At 41.7% G+C, this 12,668-nt stretch overlaps 1 protein-coding gene across 3 annotated transcripts in view; it reads right to left on the bottom strand.

The window, feature by feature from the left end:
- The window catches only part of ctnna2 (catenin (cadherin-associated protein), alpha 2), a 373,639-nt gene extending 362,755 nt beyond the window's left edge, over positions 1-10,884 (bottom strand). The window contains exon 1 of one of the 3 annotated variants that reach the window (XM_061772277.1): positions 10,546-10,884. The gene's annotated coding sequence lies outside the window, so the exon portion shown is untranslated. The remainder of the gene's footprint in view (positions 1-10,545) is intronic. The other 2 variants (XM_061772275.1, XM_061772273.1) reach the window with 2 other exon arrangements.
- Positions 10,885-12,668: the final 1,784 nt, after the last annotated feature.

Below are 12,668 nucleotides of genomic sequence, written 5' to 3'. Positions count from 1 at the left end.
ATTTTATACAATTGGGTTGAGTCAAGGTTCTTTATGATTAATGTCTTCATTAGCAAATGTAAACTATCACATTGTTTCCGCACCAAATCGAATCATAACGCTCCTATACTGAACCAAATCGCATCAAATTGTTCCGCCCTTAATGATATCGTTTTTTAATCGTATCACAACCTGTCTCTAGATATGTATGGAATGGAACTTCCTTCCCGAATTTTATCCCGACCCTATATATTACCCAATACTGCTTGGGAAGCCCCAAAATCTTTTAGCACTTTTTTAGAACATGATGTTCAGAGTTTTTGCTTATCATTCAACATCCAACACAATTGAAATGACATTTGATGATTCTAATTATTATTATATTGAATAATCTTTAGTTTTTTCTTCCTCTGTGCTTCGCTGCCATCCACTTGTCAATGATTTCTTTTTAAGGTCATCTATTCCAACAATGATGACGTTTAGGCAATTGCAAGATAAATTAACAGTGACTCATGCAAAACGTCTTGCGGAGTCCAAAAATAACCTTTCCCTATAAGGAAATACTGTAGAAAGTGGTACAAACAGTGCTTCCTCTAAGCCCACAACCCTCCATTTTATGGTGTAATTTTTAGTAAATAACATCTTATTTTGACTTCAGAGTCGCATTTCAAATTGCAGTACATACAGTACATGTGTTTTAAGTTTTGAATAATGGGAAGAAAGTTGCCCAGAAGAACACGTTCCCTGATTCTCACACCACATTTCTAGGATTAGTCATGAATATAAAAATCACAGAAACGCCTCTGGCCAGCATATATATTTTCCGCAAGAGGAGAGAAGAAAAGCAGTCATCGAACAAAAGAAAAGTCAATGTGCCAAGGCAGAACACAAACACTGGGAGGGTAGGCACTCGGGCGGCTGGGCCCCCCATACTGGCTTCAGATGCCGCCAATAGTTGGGATGAAGAGCATGAGTATGAGAAACAATTGAGGTTGAAGAATGGCAGCAAAACAGGTAAGTGTGACTTAATGGCCTCTAGCATAAATCTTTGCACAGTTGTAGTTGGCGAAATCAAAGAACAGAAAAATAATTTTCAACAAATAGGACTGTCTTTACATAAAAACTGTTGGATGAAATAACCCTGGATGTGTGCAGACAAATTATGGACAGTTCACCAAGCTACATTGTTAGTGCCCATTCATTAAAATATCGGTATTACTGCTGTAGCATACAACAATATAAATGTAAAAATTGGAAAAAAATAACTTTGTTACTGAGGTGAGAAATTAACTAACTGCAGTTAAGACATGCCATCAATAATGAGTTGTGTTTGAATAAATAAAACACACATTTCACCAATCACAAATATCTCAGATTAGAGGATCTGACTATAAGCTTATCCCACCATGTGGAAACTATTCATCCATCCATTCTCTGAGCCGCTTATCCTCACAAGGGTCGCGGGATTGCTGGAGCCCATCCCAGCTATCTACGGGCAGGAGGCGGGGTACACCTTGAACTGGTTGCCAGCCAATTGCAGGGCACAAATAAACAAACAACCATTCGCACTCACATTCACACCTAAGGGCAATTTAGAGTTTCCAATCAACCTACCATGCATGTTTTTGGGATGTGGGAGGAAACCGGAGTGCCCGGAGAAAACGCTCGCAGGCACGGGGAGAACATGCAAACTCCACACAGGCTCTGCCCCCTCCACCTCTTCTGTCCTCCGCCCACCTGAACTCTGAACTCTGACGCCCCACAAACATGCACATGCACACACACTCAAACACACACACACACACACACCAGACTCAGGTTCACACCAGCCACTTTAGCAGCATTGGGGTTTTGTCATCTAATTTCTTGTTTCGTCTTATTTGCCTTGGTTCTCTGACCTTGACTATGTTGCACACGTCACCTGATCTTTGATATTTGCACATTCAATTAATACTTTTTATCCTGTATATACCATAGTTTTATTTAGCTTTTTTTAAAATGTTGAAACATCTTGTCGCCCCCGTGTTATCTGCTAAGTAATGCAATTTTCACACAATTCTTAAATTTTAATTCTTGTCGGCGGTGTGGGAAAGACAACACCTGGATCAGACTACAAGACAAATTTGTTCTTTCACGATGTCAGACTACTACAATAAAATCTAATCCCGCATCCCGTTTTTTACGATCACTGGGCTTCATCTTGTCAACTCAAACGCGACCGGATACACTCGTTACCATGGCGACGACAACAATAATTGATCGCGCAGTGTGTTTAAAAGAACAAAATGGGGAAAAATGTGTGTTGGGGGTCACCGATGCTCGGGAGAGGACGTTTGTTTAAGGCTTGCTTGAGGTATGTCCACGTACTTTTAATACGATACCACTCGTAAGCAGGCAACAAAGTGTTATATAGCCGTAAGCTAGTCCTAGCACTAACGGTTGTAAGCGAACATGTAGGCATTCTGTCGAATCATGCTCTAAAGTTTTGGTGTGTGTGAAATAATGTAATTACAATAAAGTAATTTAATTACAGTAAGTTAGCACCCATTATTTTTGTCATGTTGTAATGTTGGGCCGACACGGTGACCGACTCGTTAGCACATCTGCCTCACAGTTCTTGGGGCCGGGGATCAAATTCCGGCCCCGCCTGTGTGGAGTTTGCAAGTTCTCCCCGTGCCTGCATGGGTTTTCTCCGGGCACTCTGCATTCATAGTCTGCATTCTACTTTTGTGTTCATTACCACTGTTAAACTCAAATTACAAAATAAGAATACAATAAAAGTAACAGGGCGGCACGGTGGACGACTGGTTAGAGCGTCTGCCTCACAGTTCTGAGGACCGGGGTTCAATCCCCAGCCCCCGTGCCTGTGTGGGTTTTCTCTGGGCACTCCGGTTTCCTCCCACATCCCAAAAACATGCATGGTAGGTTAATTGAAGTCTCTAAATTGCCCGTAAGTGTGAATGTGAGTGCGGATGGCTGTTAGTTTCTATGTGCCCTGCGATTGGCTGGCAACCGGTTCAGAGTGTACCCAGCCTCCCGCCTGAAGATAGCTGGGATAGGCTCCAGCAGCCCGCGACTGATTAGAATACATGATTTGACCAGAGCAGTGATTTCCAACCTTTATGGAGCCCAGGCACATATTTTACAATTGTAAAATCTCACGGTACACCAACAAACAAAAATATCATTAATACTACATTAATATACATTAATTAATTAATTAATATACATTAATTACTGAAGAGGCGGCACGGTGGCCGACTGGTTAGAGCGTCAGCCTCACAGTTCTGAGGACCCGGGTTCAATCCCCGGCCCCGCCTGTGTGGAGTTTGCATGTTCTCCCCGTGCCTGCGTGGGTTTTCTCCGGGTACTCCGGTTTCCTCCCACATCCCAAAAACATGCATGAATTGGAGACTCTAAATTGCCCGTAGGCATGACTGTGAGTGTGAATGGTTGTTTGTTCCTATGTGCCCTGCGATTGGCTGGCAACCAGTTCAGGGTGTACCCCGCCTCCTGCCCGATGACAGCTGGGATAGGCTCCAGCACGCCCGCGACCCTAGTGAGGAGAAGCGGCTCAGAAAATGGATGGATGGATAATTACTGAAGACCATTCATTTGTTCTGTCTGTCACTATGCCTCACTGGCATAAATAGATGAACAAAGATACATTATTTATTGTAAATATATGTTTTGAGCAATTAAGTACACAAGTGTATACATACAGTAAATGAACAAGTCATTCAAATAGACACATTGCTCCATCTTGTGATCGGCTCGGTGATCGGTTAGCGATTTTTTAAACTCGCTGACGGTGACAACCCCAAAAATCCTGATCGTGTAAAGCCTAATTAAAACTTTGCAAGCCAAAAATAGAATCAGATGCACACACAATCAAGACCATATTTTGCCTTAAACATCAAATAAAGTGGAATGTCTAAATTCAAATGACTAGAAGGTTGTCCAATTCAAAATTCAGGCAATATTTTGGTGAAAATGTGCCTTTTAAGTTGTGCAAAACATCAGCGCTAGAACCACCATCATCTCCCTCACTTTATTAAATTAATATATTATATTCCATCCATTTTCAACACCGCTTATCCTGGTTTGGGTCGCGGGACGCTGGAGCCTATCCCAGCTGACTTAGGGCGAAAGGCGGACTACACCCTGAACTGGTCGCCAGTCAGTCGCAGGGCACATATAGACATGGACAACCATTCGCACTCACAATATATTATATTATGATATTTAAACTAAAGGAAATTCCTCAACCAGTACATTTACTTACCACAGTGTATGGGATATTGTCAGGGATAACTTTAGAGAGGCTATAAGAGTATTATAAACACATCATTTGCTAATCACGGTGGGTTTGGTTGTGGTTTTAAGCAGTCAAAACAATAACTGCATTCTTTCGGGCTGCACCTATTTACTGCTGACACTGAATTTTCAACCACTGCTGGATCAACTACTTTATTGTCCCAGCTAAAACACTAGAGCGCCTCTTTTTATTCGTATAGGTCAGAGTGGACACTTAAAAAAAGCAAATGAATCTGTTAAATATCACATCAATAAACAGTTCTGATTATCCAAACCAAATTATTAATTCCTCCGAGCAAAAGCCAAAGGGACATTTGTGTTTTTTGGCATTTTAGGCAGTTTCAAATCCATAAATTAGTTACATGCTACACATCAAGAAACATAATTACAGCACTGATGCACATTTGCTATCAGCTTAAAATGGGGTTAGGAGCATTACAAATGACAAAACTGTTATTATCGTTAGTTCTGGATTCTCTCAGTGGTCTTATCTCTATCCCTTTAGAACTCATCAAATCCAACACTTGTGCTTCAGCAGCAGTAAGAGATGGCTGAAAAACAAACGTCATCCTGTCCCAGCTTGCATGGCTACCATGGCTACCTTAAATCCCTGCCCCAGCGTAATGCTAACAGGGGTTTCATGGGGCTCAGCCAACATTGGCTGCTGTCCCTGGAGACAGGAAGCACAGTGGCCATTGACTGCATTGTCACATTCATGAATAATGCTTTTTTCCCCCCATTCTGAGGAACCAACAGCCTTTATACTGCCAATGACAAACACTAAAACTGAACCCAAATACTAAGATGAAAGATCCCAGATCACTATTGTCACTATAATAATAACCTGCAACTGCAATTTTTATGGCCTGTTCGAACTTTGGGACTAGAGGCTGCTGTTGTGTGGGAGGCTCTGAATACTTGACGAGCTTCAGCCTTAGCATCTTGGCCTTTGCTAAAATGTTCATGTTGTGCATTGTAAATAAACAAGGGAGTATGTTTATGCCTGAATGTGTTCTCTTTATTTTGAGCCGAACTCCAAAAATGCTAATATCAATTTCTATGACTATCTTGAAAATGAGCAAAAGAATAAAGTTTTTTGAGCAGATTTGAATAAATAAAGATGCATAAATTATTTATTTAACATTCATCAAAAACTACAATAGCAGGGCAAATACAGCCAACTGAAAAGAATAGGATGAATTAATTGAGTCATTGTTTTGTTTAAATATTATTTTTAAGGGGATGATAGCTAAATTGCCCCTAGGTGTGAATGTGAGTGTGAATGGTTTGTTTGTTTCTATGTGCCCTGCGATGGGCTGGCGACCAGTTCAGGGTGTACCCCGGCTCTCGCCCGAAGATAGCTGGGATAGGTTCCAGCACGCCCGCGACCCTAGTGAGGATACGCGGTCAAGAAAATGGATGGATGGATGGATGGATGGATGGTAGGAGCTCTATTTGAATGTGCTTAACTGCTGTCTTCATGTTGGTGTTGTCCTGAGTAGAATAATGCTACGAGAAGGAGTTGTGCTATATTGGAGGTCTACGTGGATCCAGCTCAAATTCCACTAACTGACAACATGATGTCATTTGTAAAACACAAACTAGCCGAGATTCAATTCAGAATTCCTCTGCTGGTTGAAAGTGTACACTACTTAGTAGTACACTCCATTTTAAGCAACATAATTTTTAACAATCAATTCATAGATTTCACCACTATTATGCCCACCCCTAGTCTGCATTCTACTTTTGTGTTCATTACCACTGTTAAACTCAAATTACAAAATAAGAATACAATAAAAGTAACAGGGCGGCACGGTGGGTGACTGGTTAGAGCGTCTGCCTCACAGTTCTGAGGACCGGGGTTCAATCCCCGGCCCCCGTGGTTGCGTGGGTTTTCTCCGGGCACTCCGGTTTCCTCCCACATCCCAAAAACATGCATGGTAGGTTAATTGAACTCTCTAAATTGCCCGTAGGTGTGAATGTGAGTGCGAATGGTTGTTTGTTTATGTGTGCCCTGCGATTGGCTGGCAACCAGTTCAGGGTGTACCCCGCCTCCTGCCCGTTGATAGCTGGGATAGGCTCCAGTGCTCCCGCGACCCTTGTGAGGCTAAGCGGCTCAGAAAATGGATGGATAAAAGTAATAGTACCTTCACTTTAGAGTGCCCCAAATGTACCACTTTTTCCAGTTACGAGGTATTGCTTGGTCGATTTTGTGCTTTGCCACCACTCAAGTGAAGTCTGTGTCCACGCACGTGTGTGCATCTGCGCACACGCATGCGTGGTTTTGAAATGCGGGCGCTCGCATCCTCAAAGCTAAGTTTTCTGACGGCGAGCCAGTAGCTGCACAGTGACAGAAAGTTGAGCAGCATAAATGGAATTAGTTCCAAAGCCTAACGCCACCGCGGCGATGTGGGGACATTTTGGATTCAAGCCAGATGAACGCAGCCATCCAGCTAACACCAACAAACCGGTATGTCGAATTTGTATGAGGTCGCAACAAAGACAACAACTTAAAACCTCAAAGTGACAAAATCCATTCAGCTTGCAATTATGGAACCCTTTGCCCAACAATGGAAATGCAAACGTGACAGCGTATGGCACACATATGCACACATTATATACAGTATAGCCTACTTACTATTGTAAGAGATGGAGCCATTGAACATGTTGACAAAGCAGCGTTTAAAGAAAGGCAGCAGACTTTGGAAAGGAGTACAAATCTTCAATCAAACCAGGTTGCTTTGATCCATTTGTTGTGCTGTTATTAATGTTGCTATACTTTGCACGTTTACTTAAGCAACTAGAAGTTTGATTGGCAGTAAATTGCCTGTTAAGGCATTAATGACTGTTTATGCCAAATGTTTGTTTTTTCAGAAGTAGCAATGTAGCAACTTTTTCAGTTGGTCGCGCACCAGCACATGATTTTGTCAATATTTTACTGTGAACAGGTTTGTCCGCAACAAGCAGTGGCAGACAAAACAGGTCAATTAAATTACAAAAAACAAGCAAAGGCTTTACTTTTTTAAAATATTTTGATCGACTCAAAGGGGTCAGTTCTTACAGCGAAGGCTCCTAACCCTCTTCCCCTGGGAAAACCACTTAATTTTGTGCAATACCACAACCATATGATTGACATACATTTAAAAACGACGGCATAAGTGTACCACCACCATATAAAAGGATTGTTTATGATTATTCACACTATTTTGCAAATTATTTACTTACAAAAAAAAAATTACCTATTTAAATTCATAATCCTCATTACTTACAGAACAATGATTGAGACCTCTCTCTCTCTCTTTCTCTCTCTCTCTCTCTGGGAGCATTTACTGTAGCATGCTAGGAACTTGCATGAAGAAAACATGAAGGTTGAACCATGAAGACAGTACTAACATGGTAATGTGCTAATTTCAGCATGTTAGTAACTTTGGTAATACATGTATAGTAATACATGTACAATAACTCTCTCTCTTTCTCTCTCTCTCTCTCTCTCTCTCTCGCTCTCTCTCTCTGGGAGCGTGCAATAGGAGGAGATTCCAGGGGGGGAAAGGTGTCTTTCAACAATTAAAACATGCACTTGCGCAAATGTGACAAGATGAAATTTTTAATCGCACAAGCTGAAAAAGGTTGCATATGTCAAGCCCTGTATTCTGCTCTGATATCACTATATCAGTGGCATAAAAAACATTGATACTATCGGAAAATATATCGTCCTGAAAAACATAAATAAAAAATCTAAACCCATAATATATATTGAGAGAGAGAGAGCAATGGATAACACAAAAATATTGTCCACACAGTATAAAAAAAAATAGAGTAACAACTGTAATAAAGATCTGTAATATAGCAGGACAGTGAAGCAAGGACCGTCATGTAGCATAAGATTACTGTATCTGTATACTGTATTCGGTGATGATAAGATGCAGGGATTCATTGTACCAGGGGTGGGACTCCTTGTTTCCAGACATGTGCATCCTGGGACTCACATAGGTTCAAGCTGTTAATGATCTATGAATGACACATCATAAAACCAGTTTATTTCAATAGATTGTCTTCTATTATGTTTCATTCTGTTTGTATATAATATGGTGCTATTTTTCTTATTAAAAACTAAAAATAATAGTGGTATTTGGGGGCATGGGGCCTAAAATGAATTAATCACATTTCAATAAATTTAAATCAGGAATATGGATTTTAAATAAAAGTAAATTGAGTTACGAGCTTAGTCCCGGAACTTGATTTAACTTGTAAGTCACGGTATTACTGTAGTTATGCAAACCCATTTGCTCAATAAGTTAACTACATAAGACATTCAAAATGGTCATTGATAATCGCTAATAAATATGACAACAGATCAGGTCACCAACATACCACGATCAAAACTGTATCTCTAATCATTTTATAATAATGTGAAATTTTATAATACTTTTCCCCTTTTTCATTTCACATTATTACCCACAACTTAATTTCTGATCTTATTTGTTCTACTTTCTTTGTATGTATGGTTCACTTGGGTTGTTCCCAACATCTGGTGAAACCTTCCTGTCAATAGCACCTTTGGAAATATATTTAATGATATATTTAATGAGAAAAATGGTGACGTGTTTACTTACTTATTTCACCCGCTGTTAAATACTTATTTCACCCGCTGTGTGTGTATGTGTGTGTGTGTGTGTGTGTGTATATATATATATATATAAACAACAGTGTCAATACGATATTTGAATATCAATATTTGTGTTGGCATGAATGTGGAAAACAATGACAGCTAATCATGAACAGATAACTGAAAGACATATTTAGGAAATTAAGCAGAACCTGCATGTAACCATTTCAAGCAACAACAGTTGGTCCCAGCTGGAGTGGAGTTGGATTTTACTCCCTTTCGCATCATTATCTGTGCAAGAGAATTGTGCTGCAATAGGTCTGTGCATATAACTTGTCACAAGGGCTGCGCAAAAAAACTTGACAAAAAAGTAATTGAATGGGTTTGGGTAGGAGCCTTTGGAAGCAGAACTGTTTCATTACACTACTTGTCAGCAGAAGCATAAAATACACAAACTTAATCTCCACGAATGCAGACTGTCCAGTCCGGCTGACGAAAGAGAGAGTTCCAAAACATCGGCAACCAGACAGCCCCCGTGTCACTAAGAATTTGAGCATGCCCCTTTGCCAAACATAAGCCCAGACTCTAAATACAGCCACTCAGAGGCCCCTGGGATTCCATATCTCCAGTTACAGGAAGAGAATGGTCATCTTCACTGGGTCAAAACTGCGCAAACAGAGAGGAACTTGGACAGAGAGAGCTGTGCAATGGGAAAATAGCAGTTCCTCGTAATATGAAAAGACATACGAAAGACTGATTGCATTACTCATAGGTTTTTACGTGGAGCAGAGCTTCAAAGTTTGGTCTGTGTTTGCGTACACTAAAGTCCCTTAGTTGCAATACACTGAAAGTGATATTAACCAAAACAACTGGCAAGGTAAACAAGAAGGGAGCATGTTTCTTTGAGAAAAAAATAAACGTGGTAAACTGCATAGTGAGTAAAACGTATAGAGTCCAAATTATATTTGTTAAACACAAATCTTGCGAGAATATAAATGAAAGTGAATTAATTAGGTCTTGTATTGATTGTGCTTTCATAGCGTTTGTCAGTTTCCACTCTTCTTAAAGGAACCGCGTAATGTTACGCTTGTCAACGCAGGTCGCCTTTCTTGATTTTCTTCAAATGAATAGATCAAAAACATGGGTGAGCCATTCAAAACACATTAGGCACAATACGTCGGCAGCTGACCTGCCAGTCAAACGGTTGAACGGTCGTTTGGAAGTGGGACGAGCGCAGAAGTAGCAAGTTAGCTTAGCCACGAAAGTGGCTAGCAGCCTAGCTTGCTTCCGCCAGAGTAGGTCGGTACTACGAGGGGAGGCAGGCGTTCAGCACCGGGCTCCCTGGATAGCAGCACCCCCAGTGCCGACGCCAGTGGGCGACACTGATTTTTCCGCTTAATTTGAACCACCCGGCTTAAAACAACAACAACCAGATGGGAGCATAATGCAGGCGACAGGACTTTTTGGTTGTTGTCTACGCCGGGTGGTATTGAACAGCTTTTCAAACTAGCCGAGGTACAATGAAGAATGAAGCCGGGCGGACCTCGCCTAAGCTAATGTTAGCAACACGGCGGGTGAGTTACTGCCACGATCGAGGGTTATGTTAGCGAATGCACCTGGCACATGACAAACTCATAACCCACCTTCAACCTTTAGAGATGGCACGTGCAGGTCCACAAAGTGTGTAAATCGCCTTGCGTGGTAGTGTATTCCCAAAATAAAATCCTCCTCTCCGGTGGAAAATTGCCTCAAATCCGGACGCTCTCCTCAATCCTGTGGTGCTGAATTTGTTCTTTTCGCCTCTTTTGACGGGATGTCTGATGAACAACAAGCTTTCTCTTCTCTAAAAGCTCCCTGCGAAATAAAGACCGCTCCCAAAGCGCCAGCCACAACAACGGAGTAGGCAGGTGTAACCGATGATGCACTACTAACGGGAATGCTTGCAATATAGTGGGACTGTGTAGCGCATCCCACGCTTGTCAAATCAGAAGCAGCTCCGTCGTTTGGCGCATGCGCAGTCCAACATCTGAGGAGGCTGCCTGACAGAAGCACATTGAAGGGCGCATACTTGAGCCATTCCTATGGTTTTAGGGGTTCCTGATAATGAACTAATGTAATTGTAGAAATCTATACTAGAGTAGGGAATATATAATTTAAACTGGAATATTGTGCTTTAATAAGCCGATCAAGTTATTTATATTGTGGATATATTTGCATGCTTATTCTACGTTCTGTACCCATCCATCCATCCATTTTCTGAGCCGCTTCTCCTCACTAGGGTCACAGGCGTGCCGGAGCCTATCCCAGCTATCATCGGGCAGGAGGCGGGGTACACCCTGAACTGGTTGCCAGCCAATCGCAGGGCACATACAAACAAACAACCATTCGCACTCACATTCACACCTACGGGCAATTTAGAGTCTCCAATTCATGCATGTTTTTGGGATGTGGGAGGAAACCGGAGTGCCCGGAGGAAACCCACGCAGGCACGGGGAGAACATGCAAACTCCACACAGGCGGGGCCGGGGATTGAACCCGGGTCCTCAGAACTGTGAGGCTGACGCTCTAACCAGTCGTCCACCGTGCCGCCCACGTTCTGTACCAATACTGTATATTTGAAAAATCGTAATATTACGATTGCTTAATAATTAGTAGCAGTAGTCGTAGTAGGAGGAGGAGGAGGTGGAGAAGGAGAAGGAGTTATTAAGATACTGTACTGTATTCCATTTCAGTTTGCTATTCTATTCCTCTCCGAATTCAATCTATCTATCTATCTATCTGTAATTTTTTCAAAGATTTTGGAGGGCCATCTCGTTGTTGGTAATGTACCTGTTGTGCCATTTTTTCTTCACTTGATGATGACTCCTCGCTGTGTTCAATGGTATATTAATGCCTTGGAAATTCCTTTTGTACCCTTCTCCTCACTGATACCTTTGAACAAAGAGATCCTTCTGATGCTGTGGAAGCTCTCTGTGGACCATGGCTTGTGCTATAAAAACAGCTGACAAATATGTCTGGAAAAGATCAAGAGAACAGCTGAACTTTAGTTGTGTATGATTAGAGTAACTTTAAAATGCTGGCAGGTGTGTGCTGACTCCCATTCAAAACTTTGAATGTGATTAGTTAATTCTGACCTCAGCTACATCCCCAGTTTTAAAAGGGTGTTTACATTTATGCACTGTTGTTTATTGACTGGTACAGGTTATATGTCACATAAATGTTGGAACAAGTTTTGAAATGATTTATCTTGGTCTGATATTCTTTATATCACAAAAACCTGGCATTTGGCAGGGGTGTGTAAACTTTTCATATCAACTGTATCTGTGTCTTTCTGTCTATCTGTCTGTCTCTATCTATCTATCCATCCATCCATCCATTCTCTGTACCGCTTATCCTCATTAGGGTTGTGGGCGTGCTGGAGCCTATGCCAGCTATCTTCAGGCGAGAGGCGGGTTACACCCTGAACTGGTCGCCAGCCAATCGCAGGGCACATATAAACAAACAACCGTTCACACTCACTTTCACACCTAAGGGGGAATTTAGAGTCTTCAATCAACCTACCACGCATGTCTTTGGGATGTGGGAGGAAACCGGAGTACCCAGAGAAAACCCACGCAGGCACGGGGAGAACATGCTAACTCCACACAGGCGAGGCTGGGATTTGAACCCCGGTCCTCAGAACTTTGAGGCAGATGTGCTAACCAGTGCTTCATCTATCTATCTATCTATCTATCTATCTATCTATCTATCTATCTATCTATCTATC

This window comes from Phyllopteryx taeniolatus, chromosome 4 (genome assembly GCF_024500385.1).
Source record: "Phyllopteryx taeniolatus isolate TA_2022b chromosome 4, UOR_Ptae_1.2, whole genome shotgun sequence".
In the NCBI taxonomy this organism is placed as follows: Eukaryota; Metazoa; Chordata; class Actinopteri; order Syngnathiformes; family Syngnathidae; genus Phyllopteryx; species Phyllopteryx taeniolatus.
The sequence above is the reverse complement of the archived record's forward strand: the minus strand, read 5'-3'. Positions and strand labels throughout refer to the sequence as shown.